The following is a 20410-nucleotide window of genomic DNA, read 5'->3' as shown; positions in this document are numbered from 1 at the left end:
CACAGTCGGACGTCTGAGCGACATCGCAGAAAGGGCTTCAAAAGAAATGCCACAGTCGGACGTCTGAGCGACATCGCAGAAAGGGCTTTAAATTAAATGCCACAGTCGGACGTCTGAGCGACATCGCAGAAAGGGCTTTAAATTCACCAGTAAATAATACTCATAATAAACATTCAATCCATGAGAATAAACGGGTTAGTCCATCCACAGGGATAATCATTCAACCGGACTTAGCACTCATGCGATTCACCGGAGTCTCTGTCATCAAAGCTGACAATTGATTAGGATAAGATGGAACGAAACTTGACATGGAATAGATGATTTGGAGGAATAGATGACTCTGCAGAGTTTGTACAAAATTTTTCCCACAGCCAACGGATTTCCGTAGTCACGAAGGACTAGTTCTGTTTACGGTATTTCGGAAGAAAACACAGCTAACCGGTACACACCCATCCTACCTCTCGATGCTAGGAATCACCCTAGTCATCGTCCAAGAAAAACTTTTGAGACGGGGAGATCACAATCTCGAATAGCATGGGATCAAATTTATATACGCGCGCTCTAAGGGGTGCCCCCCTCTCGGTCCCAACCGGAAACACCCATGCCCCCTGACCGGATGACTGGCTTTAATCCAGGGCCATGGAACCATCATCACGGCCTCTCCTCTTTGGTGTGTACCATGAAAGCGGTTTGCAACTTACTAAACCATATTCCTTGCGGAAAACATGTGGTAGTACAAGGAAGGAAATGATAGGTACTGGACCGATATGGTTTGACACTGAAGTCACATAGTCTGGCGTAAGACTGGCATGCTACAACACTGCCATCGTACCCATCCTCATGCCAACACATGGCCATTCATATTCACATTCATCCACGTATGGATCATCGAACTCACTCACCTTATTATCACATAAAATAACGTTCATCGGTATGCTCACCAACATGCCATGAAACTAACTAATGCAAAACATGCCAAGACACTCATCATATCAAAAGTTTAAACATGCTTGCCTGGTTCAGAGTAGTCGGAGCCTAGCTCGGTGAAGTTCGCGGCTCCGTCACCTCCTTCGGTATCTACGGTTTAAAGAAAATATATGCGCTAACGTAAATACCAAGGAGTGCACAGAAGGTAAACCAAATATTTTTCAAATAAATCTGATAAAAAACTAGACAAAATTTTAAAGAGAACAGAAAAAGAATCAATCAAAAATACTTTTCTGATTAAAAGTTATAAGGGTTTTTGTCCAGGGACTTATCTGTAATGAAACAGAAGATTTCCAGGGGCTAGTTTATAAGAACAGAAAACGCTTCGGTAGCGACTACGCCAGCCCGAAGAGAAAACGCATTCTGCCCGAAGGCGCTTCCAGAAAACGATTCGAAAGAGAGAGCAGAGAGGCTGACGGTGGGGTCCCACCCGTCAGGTTCAAATGTTCAAACGAGGCGGCAGAGTTCGCCGGCGCTCGAGAGCCGCGGTGGTCGCCGGCGGCGATCCACGGCGAGGCAGAGAGATCGGAGGGTACCTCCGTGCTCAGGGCACCCTTCCGCGTCAGTTGATGGTGGAGGAGTCGGTCGGCGAGCACCACGTCGACGGCGAGCTTTGCTCCGGCGGACGGCGGCTCGGGTGGTCGAGGGGCTCGTCGGAGAGGGCTGCAAAGGTTAAATTGAAGAGGGGGTTATGCTCCTGGCAGCTAGAGAGGGTAACGAACGGGGTTTGAGCGCCGGAGATGGCCTCACCAGAACGAATCGGGCTGGAGGCCGAGGCGGGGCGAGGCGGCCGGAGCTGGGGGAGGAGACCTCCTCGAGGTCCCCCTAGTGGCCTGGCGGGGTGTTGGTGAGTAGTGGAGGTGCTGCGTGCACGAGAGTGAGCTCGGGACCCCTTTATATAGGCGGTCCGAGGCGGTTGCCATGAACGAGGATCACCAGCGAGCGATTACGGTAGCGCAGTGCTCGGTCGGGGTGGTTAGGGGGTCGAGCGTCATCACGGAGGTTCAATGGGTCCGTTTTGGTGTTAAACTGGCCGGGGTTTGGGTGTTAAGGGCGAGCTCGACGGAACGGGGATGGCGCGGGCCCGTCGGCGGCGGAGAGCGCGTTCTGTGCTTGCCGGCCATGGTGGCTGTGCTACGGGCGTGCGCTGGCGTGCATGAGGCCACGCGGAGAGCCAGGGAGCGATGGGCGGCGCAGAACGGCGTTCTGCCGTGGTGTGCCTCCTGTCGGCCGCCACGGGAGGTCCCGACGCCGCAGAAGACGCCGGCGAGGGCGAGCCAGCGCGCTACCGACGCCAGGGAGGCTCCACGCACGCGTGTGAAGCTTCGGACAAGAGGAAGAGGCGGCGAGGAACGTGCCAAGGGCACTGTGGCCGCGTGACTGAAACTGACGGACTGAAGATGACACTGAAACTGAATTTTCTGAACTTTGAACAGTAACAGTGCCCACAAGGTGTTCGACCGAATGAAACTGGCCTCTGGTGATTTTTCCTTGAGCTGATTTTTGGTGGAGTGGCTTCTCCTTGCTCAAGTAGGCTGCATGATTTTTGGTGGAATTTTTGGAGCAGTGTGGATATGAATTTCACCAAATTTGGCAAATCTGGTCCAAACTTGCAGAGACTGTATTTTGAAAAATTTGAAAAGAGGAGGAGTGGATCAAGATGGTTCTGGGTTGTGGGTTCAAAGGACAATCCAGGGGAATTGGTTTGAGGTCAAAACTCAAATGAAAAAGGGTACTTGCTTTGAAAATCCCTCAGGCTCCAAATAATTTTCAGAATTGAATTGAGGGGGAAAAATAATTAGAATAAAATCCAAAACCAGTTTGGATTAGTTGGGACAGAGAACTTAGGTTGATCACAAGGGGGAGGGGAGGTTTTGGAGGGGTTTCATCTCATGGGCAAAAATACAAAGCCAAGGGTGGCTTCAAAGATAAGAAAATCCCAAATTTTCATAGAGCTTCACTTAAAAATAAAACAAATTAAAACTCCCAAAAAAAATTTTGAGGGAACTAACAGAGAAGAAGTTTGCAAAAGATCAACCACCAAAGTTTGAAAGAAATAAAATCCTTGCCAAGGCAAAAGGAGGTTTTTAAGAGGAAGGTCTTCCTGAAAAAGAAAAATTTTAAAAAGCTCTCTCCTCAAAACCACAAAGTTTTTGATAAAAACCCAATAAAAATTTTGGAGTGTCACAACACCTACCCCCTTAGGAAAAATCTCGTCCCCGAGATTTCAGCTGATCCTTAAATAAGTGTGGATGCTCTGTCCGAAGAAAATCCTCGCTTTCCCAAGTCGCTTCACTGTCGGTGTGATTGCTCCACTGGACTTTGAAAAACTTGATGGTTTTCTGTCGGGTCCTCCTTTCAGACTCCTCTAATATTCTTATGGGACGTTCTCGATAAGTGAGGTCTGGCTGTACGTCAATGTTCTCATGGGATACTTGTTTCTCTGGGTTGCTTACGCACTTCCTTAATTGAGAGACGTGGAACACGTCGTGAATGTCGGACAAGTCTTCGGGTAAGTCTAGCTGGTAGGCTACAGTGCCTCTTCGTGCCACTATGCAAAATGGTCCAATGAATCTTGGTGCTAATTTTCCTTTAATCTTAAACCGTTGCAATCCTCTCATCGGGGATACTCTCAAGTATACGAATTCACCGGGTTCGAAGCTGACCCTACGATGTTTCTGATCATAATAACTTTTCTGTCGACTTTGAGCGGTCTTAAGTCGGTCCCTGATCAGCTTGACTTTTTCCTCGGCTTCTCTGAGCATATCTGGTCCGAAGATGCGGCTGTCTCCGGTCTCTGACCAATTTAACGGGGTACGACATCTCCTTCCGTATAGGGCTTCGAAAGGAGCCATTTGCAGGCTGGCCTGGTAACTGTTGTTGTAGGCGAACTCGGCATATGGCAGGCTGTCCTCCCAACTGGTTCCATAGGTGAGGACACATGCTCTCAGCATGTCTTCTAAAACCTGGTTTACGCGTTCTGTTTGTCCATCAGTCTGTGGATGGTATGCGGTACTGAAGGCTAGTTGGGTTCCCAGAGCCTGTTGTAATTGCTCCCAAAATCTTGAGACGAACTGAGTGCCTCTGTCGGAAATTATAGTCTTCGGGACACCGTGCAGACAGACTATGCGGGAAAGATAAATCCTGGCAAGCCTCTGAGTGGTGTAGGTTGTCTTCACTGGAATAAAGTGTGCCACTTTGGTCAACCTGTCAGTGATGACCCATATGGCATCATTCCCGTGTCGTGACCGAGGTAATCCGACAATAAAATCCATCCCTATTTCATCCCATTTCCACTCAGGTATTTTGTTAGGTTGCAGTAGTCCGGCTGGTCTCTGATGTTCAGCTTTTATGCGTTGACATGAGTCGCAACATGCAATGAAGGCGGCTATGTCCCTCTTCATACCGTGCCACCAAAATCTTTCCTGAATATCCTTATACATTTTGGTTCCTCCAGGGTGGATCGAATATGGAGTGGTGTGTGCTTCAGTTAAAATTTGCTTTTTAAGGTCTTCTATGTTTGGCACGCATAGCCTTTCTCCGTACCATAATATTCCTTCATTGTCTATGACGAATTCCGAGGCCTTGCCCATACTCAACTTCCTTTTAATTCCTTCAATGCTGGGGTGACCGGACTGAGCCTCTTTAATTTTCTCCACAAGGTGTGGTTGTATTTCCAAGTTTGATATGGTGCCTTCTGCTACCATTATCAAGTTGAGCTTGACAAATTCTTGATGGAATTCGGGCCTCAAGCTGTGCAGATAGTTCCTGTCGGAGCTGGGGTTCCGACTCAGGGCATCGGCCACTACGTTTGCTTTCCCTGGATGGTAATGGATACCAACATCATAATCCTTTACCAATTCCAACCAGCGGCGTTGCCGTAAATTTAGCTCTGGCTGCGTAAAATGTATTTGAGGCTTTTGTGATCCGTATATATCTCACATCGATTCCCAAGTAGGAAATGCCTCCATTCCTTGAGTGCATGAATAACTGCTGCCATTTCTAAATCATGAGTGGGATAATTTTCCTCGTGTTTGCGAAGTTGCCTTGAAGCGTAGGCGACAACCTTGCCTTCTTGCATCAACACGCATCCGAGACCCTTTCTGGATGCGTCACAAAATACTTCAAAATTCTTGTGTATATCGGGTACAATTAATACCGGTGCTGTTGTTAATTTCCGCTTTAGCTCTTGGAAACTTTTCTCGCGGGCTTCTGTCCATTCAAACTTCTTATCTTTCTTGAGTAACTGTGTCATAGGCTTGGATATGGTGGAAAATCCTTCAATAAATCTGCGGTAATATCCTGCCATTCCCAAGAAACTTCGTATGTCTGTTACGCTGGCTGGTGACTTCCAGTCGAGTACGGCCTTGACTTTCTCTGGGTCCACTGCTATACCGTCTTGAGTCAGCACGTGGCCTAGAAAACCTACTTGTCTTAGCCAAAATTCGCACTTGCTGAACTTAGCATACAATTGGTGTTTCCTTAGCTCTCCTAGTATAATCCTGAGATGTTCTGTATGCTCTTCTGGTGTTTTGGAGTATACCAGAATATCGTCGATGAATACTACGACGAATTTGTCCATAAACTTCATAAATACTTTGTTCATGAGGTGAACAAAATATGCCGGGGCGTTAGTTAATCCAAATGGCATCACTGTGAACTCGTACAGTCCATATCTGGAGGTGAAGGCTGTTTTGGGGATATCTTCCGTTCGTACCTTCAATTGATGGTATCCTGACCTTAAGTCAATTTTTGAGAATACCTTGGCCTGAGCAAGTTGATCAAACAAATCGTTTATCCTTGGCATCGGGTATTTGTTTTTGACTGTGACCATGTTAAGTGCTCGATAGTCGATACACAATCTCAGCGTTCCATCCTTCTTCTTGGCAAATAAAATTGGTGATCCCCAAGGTGAGGAGTTGGCTCGAATGTATCCTTTTTCCAGTAATTCCTTTATTTGCTTCTTCAATTCGATCAACTCGGATGGTGCCATTCTGTATGGTTTCTTGTATATGGGGGTGGTTCCTGGTGCTAGCTCAATGCGGAATTCTATTTCTCGGTCTGGTGGCATGCCTGGCAGCTCTTCAGGGAATACATCTGGAAATTCACACACTACGGGAACCTTGTTTAGCTCAGAAACGTCCACCTTATTTAATCTCGGTTGCCGGGGTCTTTTTCCTTCCTTGGCTGATACTCTTATTGTCTTCCCTTGGTGGTGTGTGAGAATCACGGTCCTGTTGAAACAGTCGATAAAACCTTTATTGGTGGTTAGCCAATCCATCCCTAGGATGACATCTAGTCCTTTATTTTCCAATACAATAAGATTTGCGTAAAACTCCAATCCTTCAAACTCAATGACCACATTCTGACAGTAATTCTGAGAAACTTGCTGAATCCCGGGGGACTTGATTATTATAGATTTCTCCAAAGGAAGCAAAGAAAAATTATTTTGCAAAGCAAAACTTTTTGAGATGAAAGAGTGAGAAGCTCCAGAATCAAACAAAACCATTGCAGGTATTGTGTTGACAGGAAACGTACCGAGTACGATATCCGGAGCATTTTGTGCCTCCTCTTTGGTTACGTGGTTCAGATGGCCCTTCCTGTGGTTATTGTTGGGATTGAAATTGTTTCGCTTGGGCGCTGAATTATTGCCGCCGTTGTTCGGCTTTGGGGTTGAGTTCCTTGGCTTGGGGCACTGTTTGGCATAATGCCCTTCTTCTCCACAAGCGTAACAAGTAACGCCGGGGCGATAGGTGAATTCCTTGTCCCTTGCATGAAAATTCTTGATTGGGCGTGAGACATTGGATGAGAATTTGGGTGTCCCACCCTTTTTAAAATCTACCTTGCTTCGGTGATTGCGAGTGTGATTAGTCTGGTCCCTTTTTCGCTTGCGGATATCTTCCAGACTGCGTCTCTCATTTTCCAGAGTAATGGCCTTGTCCACCAGCGTTTTAAAATCAGGGAAAGTGTGCACGACCAGTTGGCATTTAAGCGCGGGCGCCAGACTGTCAAGGAATTTCTCCATCTTCTTGATTTCAGTCATACGCTCCTCATTGGCGTAGCGGGATAATAGGGTAAATTGACTGTTGTAATCTGACACTGTCATGTTCCTTTGTTTGAGGTCATCGAATTCTCTCTTCTTGATTTTCATAATACTCTTAGGAATATGTGCACCACGGAAACCTTCCTTGAAATCATCCCAGGTTATGTCATTTTCGTTGGGATGCATGTGCAGAAAATTTTCCCACCACGATGCGGCTGCTCCTGTGAGATAGTGTGGAGCATATAGTACTTTCTCGAGATCTGAACACTTTGCAATAATTAATTTCCTCTCCATATCTCGAAGCCAGTCCTCGGCTTCAAGAGGCTTGTCAGTGTGAGAAAATATTTGAGGACGTGTCTTCTGTAGCTCAAATAACTTGGAATGTTGCTGATACTGTCCATGATGATTCCCCATGTTGATGACTTGGTTCATCATCTCGCGATGTTGTTGCTAACTCTGTTCATAAAGGCGGCACATTTGTGAAAGTGCCGATTCACTGCCTTGTTGGCTTGACTGTCCCTGAGTGAACTCATTGTTGGGTTGAGTATCATGAATTTCCTCTGGTGGAGTTGGCATGGAACGTGTCCAAGGACGAGACATTTTTCACTCTGGGAAAAAAATATTTTTGTAAAACTCTTAAGAAAAGCGGAAAGGGTCGCAAAGATAAAACCATAAATGCAATAAGCTGGCAGATATAATTAAATACCCAAGCTTACTTAAGAAAGACAAATCGACTTGCGCACGGAGAAGTACTGCTCATTACATATCTTACACGCGGGCGGTAATTATACAGTACATTACTCAGGATATGCGTACATAATCCTGACATGTTATTTAGGCTAGTGCACTTCTCCAGATCCTACATGATGCGCAATTAGGCTACTTCTCACAACCTATGCACATATCTTACAAAGCGGTACAATACATGGCAGCTAAGCGTACTCAGGCAGAGATGTTGACGACCTCCTTTGCCCTGCCGAGGGCGAGGCGTAGCGAGGTTGGGGACTCGACTTCCTCCTCGCTAATGGGCTCCATACGTGTAGTGTTGCGCAGAGCGGACGGAGCGGTTGCCAGGGGCGGAGCAACACGTACAGGAGTGGGCGCGAAGGTTGGTGTAGTGCGCGCTGGAGTGGGTGCAATGACTTGGTTAAATTCTTCGGTAGAAGGCAGGCGACGAGTAGGTGTAAAAGATGCTGATGACGAGACAAAAGTCGGTGATGGAGCGATGGGTAGGAGCTCCCTCCTGTTGGCAGCACAGCCATGGACTGAGTCCATGCGGGTAGCTACGAAGTCGTCCACCAGGTTGTCGAAGGCTGCCTCCACGGCCCGGAGATACTCAATGAGCATCTCAAAAGCCTCGTCTCGTTCTCCTCTGGGGCAGGAGTATGCGTAGTGACAGGTGTAAGGCACATGGCACAGAAGATAACGGTAACGACGAGTCTTCATCACGGGAAGGACATCCTTGAGACGAGCTATCGCCTCGCGGGCTGCCATCTGCATAGCATGCCTCTCCGTAGGCATGGCTCTTCCCACGAACCGGAAGCGGCGTAACTCACCACGCCCTCCCCTGAACTGCACCGCGGCCTGGTGCATGGTCAGACTGTCGTTGACTCGGTGCTGGCAGATTGTGAAGACTGGGCGCACGGATGGCCCCATCGCGACCCGAACGATGAAAGAAAGAAGCTTGACGAACCCATCGGGCACGTTGGCGAAGGTCTGAGACTCGCAGCTGTTGTCGGCCATCTACAAAAGTAGGCAAAATTCTGCAGGGTCAGATCATAAATTTATGCTGACTGACAGAAAATGACTACAACTGCAAAAACATAAAATAGCTCTGTCATGCTAATAACTAATTAGCGATCACACCTAGTGGCTTCCTACAGTCAGCCTGGCTCTGGTAACAAGCTTGTCACGACCGGTTTTCCAATAAAAATATTTATTGATAAACCAGTCTTTTGAGTCCAGTATGAGAGAAATCCTCCTCACTGGTAGACAATTTCTTGATACAATAAGCCAGTAGCATAAAATATATTACAGGGTTGAACTGCGGTCGCTCAACCAAATTATTACAAGCACGCCAATAATCATACATAATGGCGGACAGGACACAGTGGTGTGGAGACATACTACTGACTCATGGATAGGTTGGTGCTGGAAAAACACAGCGGGAAGGGAAATACAAAACTCTAAGACTATCATTTCATCGAACGTCGAGGTGAGGCTCGATAAATTTATTTGGTAGCGGAAGCGGATATAAAACAGTGACCAAATCCAGGGTCGCACGAGACTGACTGGGACTCCTCTAAGTGTCGGACTCGCTATCGAACTCTTCATCCATGAGATCGCCTTCGTCAGCATCTGGCCAAATCAACAAGCCAGTGAGTACTTTAAAAGTACTCGCAAGATAGTTCGGACGTAAGATATAACAAATGCGTGCATGGATGCAACATGATTAATTCCTTAATGCACAATAAATAAAAAAAATTGGCATGACGGGGTAAGTAAAAAGGGAAACGGCGGTAGTCCGCCTGAAATCCCACAGAGCATAAATAAGGACCGATCGGGTGTCTGAAGCGACGCCTCGAAAGGTGAACAAATAAAAATAAGGAAATGATGCCACAGTCGGGCATCTTAGCGACACCACATAAAGGGCTTTAAAAGAAATGCCACAGTCGGACGTCTAAGCGACATCGCAGAAAGGGCTTTAAAAGAAATGCCACAGTCGGACGTCTAAGCGACATCGCAGAAAGGGCTTTAAAAGAAATGCCACAGTCGGACGTCTGAGCGACATCGCAGAAAGGGCTTCAAAAGAAATGTCACAGTCGGACGTCTGAGCGACATCGCAGAAAGGGCTTCAAAAGAAATGCCACAGTCGGACGTCTGAGCGACATCGCAGAAAGGGCTTTAAATTAAATGCCACAGTCGGACGTCTGAGCGACATCGCAGAAAGGGCTTTAAATTCACCAGTAAATAATACTCATAATAAACATTCAATCCATGAGAATAAACGGGTTAGTCCATCCACAGGGATAATCATTCAACCGGACTTAGCACTCATGCGATTCACCGGAGTCTCTGTCATCAAAGCTGACAATTGATTAGGATAAGATGGAACGAAACTTGACATGGAATAGATGATTTGGAGGAATAGATGACTCTGCAGAGTTTGTACAAAATTTTTCCCACAGCCAACGGATTTCCGTAGTCACGAAGGACTAGTTCCGTTTACGGTATTTCGGAAGAAAACACAGCTAACCGGTACACACCCATCCTACCTCTCGATGCTAGGAATCACCCTAGTCATCGTCCAAGAAAAACTTTTGAGACGGGGAGATCACAATCTCGAATAGCATGGGATCAAATTTATATACGCGCGCTCTAAGGGGTGCCCCCCTCTCGGTCCCAACCGGAAACACCCATGCCCCCTGACCGGATGACTGGCTTTAATCCAGGGCCATGGAACCATCATCACGGCCTCTCCTCTTTGGTGTGTACCATGAAAGCGGTTTGCAACTTACTAAACCATATTCCTTGCGGAAAACATGTGGTGGTACAAGGAAGGAAATGATAGGTACTGGACCGATATGGTTTGACACTGAAGTCACATAGTCTGGCGTAAGACTGGCATGCTACAACACTGCCATCGTACCCATCCTCATGCCAACACATGGCCATTCATATTCACATTCATCCACGTATGGATCATCGAACTCACTCACCTTATTATCACATAAAATAACGTTCATCGGTATGCTCACCAACATGCCATGAAACTAACTAATGCAAAACATGCCAAGACACTCATCATATCAAAAGTTCAAACATGCTTGCCTGGTTCAGAGTAGTCGGAGCCTAGCTCGGTGAAGTTCGCGGCTCCGTCACCTCCTTCGGTATCTACGGTTTAAAGAAAATATATGCGCTAACGTAAATACCAAGGAGTGCACAGAAGGTAAACCAAATATTTTTCAAATAAATCTGATAAAAAACTAGACAAAATTTTAAAGAGAAGAGAAAAAGAATCAATCAAAAATACTTTTCTGATTAGAAGTTATAAGGGTTTTTGTCCAGGGACTTATCTGTAATGAAACAGAAGATTTCCAGGGGCTAGTTCATAAGAACAGAAAACGCTTCGGTAGCGACTACGCCAGCCCGAAGAGAAAACGCATTCTGCCCGAAGGCGCTTCCAGAAAACGATTCGAAAGAGAGAGCAGAGAGGCTGACGGTGGGGTCCCACCCGTCAGGTTCAAATGTTCAAACGGGGCGGCAGAGTTCGCCGGCGCCCGAGAGCCGCGGTGGTCGCCGGCGGCGATCCACGGCGAGGCAGAGAGATCGGAGGGTACCTCCGTGCTCAGGGCACCCTTCCGCGTCAGTTGATGGTGGAGGAGTCGGTCGGCGAGCACCATGTCGACGGCGAGCTTTGCTCCGGCGGACGGCGGCTCGGGGGGTCGAGGGGCTCGTCGGAGAGGGCTGCAAAGGTTAAATTGAAGAGGGGGTTATGCTCCTGGCAGCTAGAGAGGGTAACGAACGGGGTTTGAGCGCCGGAGATGGCCTCACCAGAACGAATCGGGCTGGAGGCCGAGGCGGGGCGAGGCGGCCGGAGCTGGGGGAGGAGACCTCCTCGAGGTCCCCCTAGTGGCCTGGCGGGGTGTTGGTGAGTAGTGGAGGTGATGCGTGCACGAGAGTGAGCTCGGGACCCCTTTATATAGGCGGTCCGAGGCGGTTGCCGTGAACGAGGATCACCGGCGAGCGATTACGGTGGCGCAGTGCTCGGTCGGGGTGGTTAGGGGGTCGAGCGTCATCACGGAGGTTCAATGGGTCCGTTTTGGTGTTAAACTGGCCGGGGTTTGGGTGTTAAGGGCGAGCTCGACGGAACGGGGATGGCGCGGGCCCGTCGGCGGCGGAGAGCGCGTTTTGTGCTTGCCGGCCACGGTGGCTGTGCTACGGGCGTGCGCTGGCGTGCATGAGGCCACGCCGAGAGCCAGGGAGCGATGAGCGGCGCAGAACGGTGTTCTGCCGTGGTGTGCCTCCTGTCGGCCGCCACGGGAGGTCCCGACGCCGCAGAAGACGCCGACGAGGGCGAGCCAGCGCGCTACCGACGCCAGGGAGGCTCCACGCACGCGTGTGAAGCTTCGGACAAGAGGAAGAGGCGGCGAGGAACGTGCCAAGGGCACTATGGCCGCGTGACTGAAACTGACGGACTGAAGATGACACTGAAACTGAATTTTCTGAACTTTGAACAGTAACAGTGCCCACAAGGTGTTCAACCGAATGAAACTGGCCTCTGGTGATTTTTCCTTGAGCTGATTTTTGGTGGAGTGGCTTCTCCTTGCTCAAGTAGGCTGCATGATTTTTGGTGGAATTTTTGGAGCAGTGTGGATATGAATTTCACCAAATTTGGCAAATCTGGTCCAAACTTGCAGAGACTGTATTTTGAAAAATTTGAAAAGAGGAGGAGTGGATCAAGATGGTTCTGGGTTGTGGGTTCAAAGGACAATCCAGGGGAATTGGTTTGAGGTCAAAACTCAAATGAAAAAGGGCACTTGCTTTGAAAATCCCTCAGGCTCCAAATAATTTTCAGAATTGAATTGAGGGGGAAAAATAATTAGAATAAAATCCAAAACCAGTTTGGATTAGTTGGGACAGAGAACTTAGGTTGATCACAAGGGGGAGGGGAGGTTTTGGAGGGGTTTCATCTCATGGGCAAAAATACAAAGCCAAGGGTGGCTTCAAAGATAAGAAAATCCCAAATTTTCATAGAGCTTCACTTAAAAATAAAACAAATTAAAACTCCCAAAAAAAATTTTTGAGGGAACTAACAGAGAAGAAGTTTGCAAAAGATCAACCACCAAAGTTTGAAAGAAATAAAATCCTTGCCAAGGCAAAAGGAGGTTTTTAAGAGGAAGGTCTTTCTGAAAAAGAAAATTTTTAAAAAGCTCTCTCCTCAAAACCACAAAGTTTTTGATAAAAACCCAATAAAAATTTTGGAGTGTCACACGGCCTGCCCTGGCAGCCCCTCCTCTTCTCCACTTTAGGCCCATGAGGCCCATTAACCCCCCGGGGGTTCCAGTAACCCCCCGGTACTCCAGTTTTATCCGAAACTTCCCCGGAACACTTCCGGTGTCCGAATATAGCCGTCCAATATATCAATCTTTATGTCTCGACCATTTCGAGACTCCTCATTATGTCCGCGATCATATCCGGGACTCCGAACCAACTTCGGTACATCAAAACTCATAAACTCATAATATAACTGTCATCGAAACCTTAAGCGTGCGGACCCTACGGGTTTGAGAACAATGTAGACATGACCGAGACATGTCTCCGGTCAATAACCAATAGCGGAACCTGGATGCTCATATTGGCTCCCACATATTCTACGAAGATCTTTATCGGTCAGACCGCATAACAACATATGTTGTTCCCTTTGTCATCGGTATGTTACTTGCCCGAGATTCGATCGTCGGTATATCAATACCTAGTTCAATCTCGTTACCGGCAAGTCTCTTTACTCGTTCCGTAATACATCATCTCGCAACTAACTCATTTAGTTGCATTGCTTGCAAGGCTTAGGTGATGTGCATTACCGAGAGGGCCCAGAGATACCTCTCCGACAATCGGAGTGACAAATTCTAATCTCGAAATACGCCAACCCAACATGTACCTTTGGAGACACCTGTAGAGCTCCTTTATAATCACCCAGCTACGTTGTGACGTTTGGTAGCACACAAAGTGTTCCTCCGGTAAACGGGAGTTGCATAATCTCATAGTCATAGGAACATGTATAAGTCATGAAGAAAGGAATAGCAACATACTAAACGATCGAGTGCTAAGCTAACGGAATGGGTCAAGTCAATCACACCATTCTCCTAATGATGTGATCCCGTTAATCAAATAACAACTCTTTGTCTATGGTTAGGAAACATAACCATCTTTGATTAACGAGCTAGTCAAGTAGAGGCATACTAGTGACACTCTGTTTGTCTATGTATTCACACATGTATTATGTTTCCGGTTAATACAATTCTAGCATGAATAATAAACATTTATCATGAAATAAGGAAATAAATAATAACTTTATTATTGCCTCTAGGGCATATTTCCTTCAGTCTCCCACTTGCACTAGAGTCAATAATCTAGATTACACAGTAATGATTCTAACACCCATGGAGCTTTGGTGCTGATCATGTTTTGCTCGTGGAAGAGGCTTAGTCAATGGGTCTGCAACATTCAGATCCGTATGTATCTTGCAAATCTCTATGTCTCCCACCTGGACTAGATCCCGGATGGATGCATCTCTTGATGTGCTTGGTTCTCTTGTGAAATCTGGATTCCTTTGCCAAGGCAATTGCACCAGTATTGTCACAAAAGATTTTCAGTCGACCCGATGCACTAGGTATGACACCTAGATCGGATATGAACTCCTTCATCCAGGCTCCTTCGTTTGCTGCTTCCGAAGCAGCTATGTACTCCGCTTCACATGTAGATCCCGCCACAATGCTTTGTTTAGAACTGCACCAACTGACAGCTCCACCGTTTAATGTAAATACGTATCCGGTTTGCGACTTAGAATCGTCCGGATCAATGTCGAAGCTTGCATCAACGTAACCATTTACGATGAGCTCTTTTTCACCTCCATATATGACAAACATATCCTTAGTCCTTTTCAGGTATTTCAGGATGTTCTTGACCACTGTCCAGTGATCCACTCCTGGATTACTTTGGTACCTCCCTGCTAGACTTATAGCAAGACACACATCAGGTCTGGTACACAGCATTGCATACATGATAGAGCCTATGGCCGAAGCATAGGGAACATCTTTCATTTTCTCTCTATCTTCTGCATTGGTCGGGCATTGAGTCTTACTCAATTTCACACCTTGTAACACAGGCAAGAATCCTTTCTTTGCTTGATCCACTTTGAACTTTTTCAAAACTTTGTCAAGGTATGTGCTTTGTGAAAGTCCAATTAAGCGTCTTGATCTATCTCTATAGATCTTAATGCCTAATATGTAAGCAGCTTCACCGAGGTCTTTCATTGAAAAACTCTTATTCAAGTATCCCTTTATGCTATCCAGAAATTCTATATCATTTCCGATTAGTAATATGTCATTTACATATAATATCAGAAATGCTACAGAGCTCCCGCTCACTTTCTTGTAAATACAGGCTTCTCCAAAAGTCTGTACAAAACCAAATGCTTTGATCACACTATCAAAGCGTTTATTCCAACTCCGAGAGGCTTGCACCAGTCCATAAATGGATCGCTGGAGCTTGCACACTTGTTAGCTCCCTTTGGATCGACAAAACCTTCCGGCTGCATCATATACAACTCTTCTTCCAGAAATCCATTCAGGAATGCAGTTTTGACATCCATCTGCCAAATTTCATAATCATAAAATGCGGCAATTGCTAACATGATTCGGACAGACTTAAGCATCGCTACGGGTGAGAAGGTCTCATCGTAGTCAATCCCTTGAACTTGTCGACAACCTTTTCTGACAAGTCGAGCTTTGTAGACAGTAACATTACCGTCAGCGTTTCTTCTTCTTGAAGATCCATTTATTCTCAATTGCTTGCCGATCATTGGGCAAGTTAACCAAAGTCCATACTTTGTATTCATACATGGATCCCATCTCAGATTTCATGGCTTCGAGCCATTTTGCGGAATCTAGGCTCACCATCGCTTCTTCATACTTCGTAGGTTCATAATGATCTAGTAGCATGACTTCCAGAACAGGATTACCGTACCACTCTGGTGCGGATCTTACTCTGGTTGATCTACGAGGTTCAGTAGTAACTTGTTCTGAAGTTTCATGATCATTATCATTAGCTTCCTCACTAATTGGTGTAGGTGTCACAGAAACCTGTTTCTGCGAGTACTACTTTCCAATAAGGGAGCAGGTACAGTTACCTCATCAAGTTCTACTTTCCTCCCACTCACTTCTTTTGAGAGAAACTCCTTCTCCAGAAAGGATCCATTCTTAGCGACAAATGTCTTGCCTTCGGATCTGTGATAGAAGGTGTACCCAATAGTCTCTTTTGGGTATCCAATGAAGACACATTTCTCCTATTTGGGTTCGAGCTTATCAGGTTGAAGTTTCTTCACATAAGCATCGCAGCCCCAAACTTTTAGAAACGACAACTTTGGTTTCTTACCAAACCACAGTTCATAAGGCGTCGTCTCAACGGATTTTGATGGTGCCCTATTTAACGTGAATGCGGCTGTCTCTAGAGCATAACCCCAAAACGATAGCGGTAAATCTGTAAGAGACATCATAGATCGTACCATATCAAGTAAAGTACGATTATGATGTTCGGACACACCATTACGCTATGGTGTTCCAGGTGGCGTGAGTTGCGAAACTATTCCGCATTGTTTCAAATGTAGACCAAACTCGTAACTCAAATATTCTCCTACACGATCAGATCGTAGAAACTTTATTTTCTTACTATGATGATTTTCAACTTCACTCTAAAATTCTTTGAACTTTTCAAATGTTTCAGACTTATGTTTCATTAAGTAGATATACCCATATCTGCTTAAATCATCTGTGAAGGTGAGAAAATAACGATATCTGCCACGAGCTTCAACATTCATTGGAACACATACATCTGTATGTATGATTTCCAACAAATCTGTTGCTCTCTCCATAGTACCGGAGAATGGTGTTTTAGTCATCTTGCCCATGAGGCACGGTTCGCAAGTACCAAGTGATTCATAATCAAGTGGTTCCAAAAGTCCATCAATATGGAGTTTCTTCATGCGTTTTACACCGATATGACCTAAACGGCAGTGCCACAAATAAGTTGCACTGTCATTATCAACTCTGCATCTTTTGGCTTCAACATTATGAATATGTGTATCACTACTATCGAGATTCATCAAAAATAAACCACTCTTCAAGGGTGCATGACCATAAAAGATATTACTCATATAAATAGAACAACCATTACTCTCTGATTTAAATGAATAACCGTCTCGCATCAAACAAGATCCAGATATAATGTTCATGCTCAACACTGGCACCAAATAACAATTATTTAGGTCTAATACTAATCCCGATGGTAGATGTAGAGGTAGCGTGCCGATCGCGATCACATCGACTTTGGAACCATTTCCCATGCGCATCGTCACCTCGTCCTTTGCCAGTGTTCGCTTAATCAATAGTCCCTGTTTTGAGTTGCAAATATTAGCAACAGAACCAGTATCGAATACCCAGGTGCTACTGCAAGCTCTAGTAAGGTACACATCAATAACATGTATATCACATATACCTTTGTTCACCTTGCCATCCTTCTTATCCGCCAAATACTTCGGGCAGTTCCGCTTCTAGTGACCAGTCTGCTTGCAGTAGAAGCACTCAGTTTCAGGCTTAGGTCCAGATTTGGGTTTCTTCTCTTGAGCAGCAACTTGCTTGCTGTTCTTTTTGAAGTTCCCCTTCTTCTTCCCTTTGCCCTTTTTCTTGAAACTAGTGGTCTTGTTGACCATCAACACTTGATGCTCCTTTTTGATTTCTACCTCCACAGCTTTTAGCATTGCGAAGAGCTCGGGAATAGTCTTATTCATCCCTTGCATATTATAGTTCATCACGAAGCTCTTGTAGCTAAGTGGCAGTGATTGGAGAATTCTGTCAATGACGCAATCATCTGGAAGATTAACTCCCAATTGAATCAAGTGATTATTATACCCAGACATTTTGAGTATATGGTCACTGACAGAACTGTTCTCCTCCATCTTGCAGCTATAGAACTTATTGGGGACTTCATGTCTCTCAATCCGGGCATTTGCTTGAAATATTAACTTCAACTCCTGGAACATCTCATATGCTCCATGACGTTCAAAACGTCGTTGAAGTCCCGATTCTAAGCCGTAAAGCATGGCACACTGAACTATCAAGTAGTCATCAGCTTTGCTCTGCCAGACGTTCGTAACATCTGGTGTTGCTCCAGCAGCAGGCCTGGCACCCAGCGGTGCTTCCAGGACATAATTCTTCTGTGCAGCAATGAGGATAATCCTCAAGTTACGGACCCAGTCCGTGCAATTGCTACCATCATCTTTCAACTTTGCTTTCTCAAGGAACGCATTAAAATTCAACGGAACAACAGCACGGGCCATCTATCTACAATCAAACATAAACAAGCAAGATACTATCAGGTACTAAGTTCATGATAAATTTAAGTTCAATTAATCATATTACTTAAGAACTCCCACTTAGAAAGACATCCCTCTAATCTTCTAAGTGATTACGTGATCCAAATCAACTAAACCATAACCGATCATCATGTGAAATGGAGTAGTTTTCAATGGTGAACATCGCTATGTTGATCATATCTACTATATGATTCACGCTCGACCTTTCGGTCTCAGTGTTCCGAGGCCATATCTGCATATGCTAGGCTCGTCAAGTTTAACCTGAGTATTCTGCGTGTGCAAAACTGGCTTGCACCCGTTGTAGATGGACGTAGAGCTTATCACACCCGATCATCACGTGGTGTCTGGGCATGACGAACTTTGGCAACGGTGCATACTCAGGGAGAACACTTTTATCTTGAAATTTAGTGAGAGATCATCTTATAATGCTACTGTCAATCAAAGCAAGATAAGATGCATAAAAGATAAACATCACATGCAATCAATATAAGTGATATGATATGGCCATCATCTTCTTGTACTTGTGATCTCCATCTCCGAAGTACCGTCATGATCACCATCATCGCCGGCGCGACATCTTGATCACCATCGTAGCATCGTTGTCGTCTCGCCAATCTTATGCTTCCACGACTATCGCTACCGCTTAGTGATAAAGTAAAGCATTACAGCGCAGTTGCATTGCATACAATAAAGCGACAACCATATGGCTCCTGCCAGTTGCCGATAACTCGGTTACAAAACATGATCATCTCATACAATAAAATTTAGTATCATGTCTTGACCATATCACATCACAATATGCCCTGCAAAAACAAGTTAGACGTCCTCTACTTTGTTGTTGCAAGTTTTACGTGGCTGCTACGGGCTTAAGCAAGAACCAATCTTACCTACGCATCAAAACCACAACGATAGTTTGTCAAGTTGGTGTTGTTTTAACCTTCGCAAGGACCGGGCGTAGCCACACTCGGTTCAACTAAAGTTGGAGAAACTGACACCCGCTAGCCACCTTTGTGCAAAGCACGTCGGGAGAATCGGTCTCGTGTAAGCGTATGCGTAATGTCGGTCCGGGCCGCTTCGTCCAACAATACCGCTGAACCAAAGTATGACATGTTGGTAAGCAGTATGACTTATATCGCCCACAACTCACTTGTGTCTACTCATGCAAATAACATCAACACATAAAACCTAGGCTCGGGTGCCACTGTTGGGGAACGTAGTAATTTCAAAAAAATTCCTACGCACACGCAAGATCATGGTGATGCATAGCAACGAGGGGAGAGTGTGATCTACGTACCCTTGTAGACCGACAGCGGAAGCGTTATATCAACGCGGTTGATGTAGTCGTATGTCTTCACGATCCGACCGATCCAAGCACCGAAACTACGGCACCTCCAAGTTTCAGCACACGTTCAACTCGATGACGATCCCCGGACTCCGATCCAGCAAAGTGTCGGGGAAGAGTTCCGTCAGCACGACGGCGTGGTGACGATCTTGATGTTCAAATGTCGCAGGGCTTCGCCTAAGCACCACTACACTATTATCGAGGATTATGGTGGAAGGGGGCACCGCACACGGCTAAGAAAACGATCACGTGGATCAACTTGTGTGTCTAGGGGTGCCCCCTGCCTCCATATATAAAGGAGCCAAGGGGGGTGCGGCCGGCCCTAGTAGGAGGCGCGCAGGAGGAGTCCTACTCCTACCGGGAGTAGGACTCCCCTCCCTTTCCTTGTCCAAGTAGGAGAGGGGAAGGAAGGGAGAGAGGAGAGGAAGGAAAGGGGGGCGCCGCCCCTTCCTCCTTGTCCAATTCGGACTAGGGGGATAGGGGGCGCGCGGCCTGCCCTGGCAGCCCCTCCTCTTCTCCACTTTAGGCCCATGAGGCCCATTAACCCCCCGGGGGGTTCCGGTAACCCCCCGGTACTCTGGTTTTATCCGAAACTTCCCCGGAACACTTCCTGTGTCCGAATATAGCTGTCCAATATATCAATCTTTATGTCTCGACCATTTCGAGACTCCTCGTTATGTCCTCGATCATATCCGGGACTCCGAACCAAATTCGGTACATCAAAACTCATAAACTCATAATATAACTGTCATCGAAACCTTAAGCGTGCGGACCCTACGGGTTCGAGAACAATGTAGACATGACCGAGACATGTCTCCGGTCAATAACCAATAGCGGAACCTGGATGCTCATATTGGCTCCCACATATTCTACGAAGATCTTTATC

The sequence above is a fragment of the Triticum dicoccoides genome, chromosome 7A (genome assembly GCF_002162155.2).
Source record: "Triticum dicoccoides isolate Atlit2015 ecotype Zavitan chromosome 7A, WEW_v2.0, whole genome shotgun sequence".
NCBI classification, from domain to species: domain Eukaryota; kingdom Viridiplantae; phylum Streptophyta; class Magnoliopsida; order Poales; family Poaceae; genus Triticum; species Triticum dicoccoides.
The sequence above is the reverse complement of the archived record's forward strand: the minus strand, read 5'-3'. Positions refer to the sequence as shown.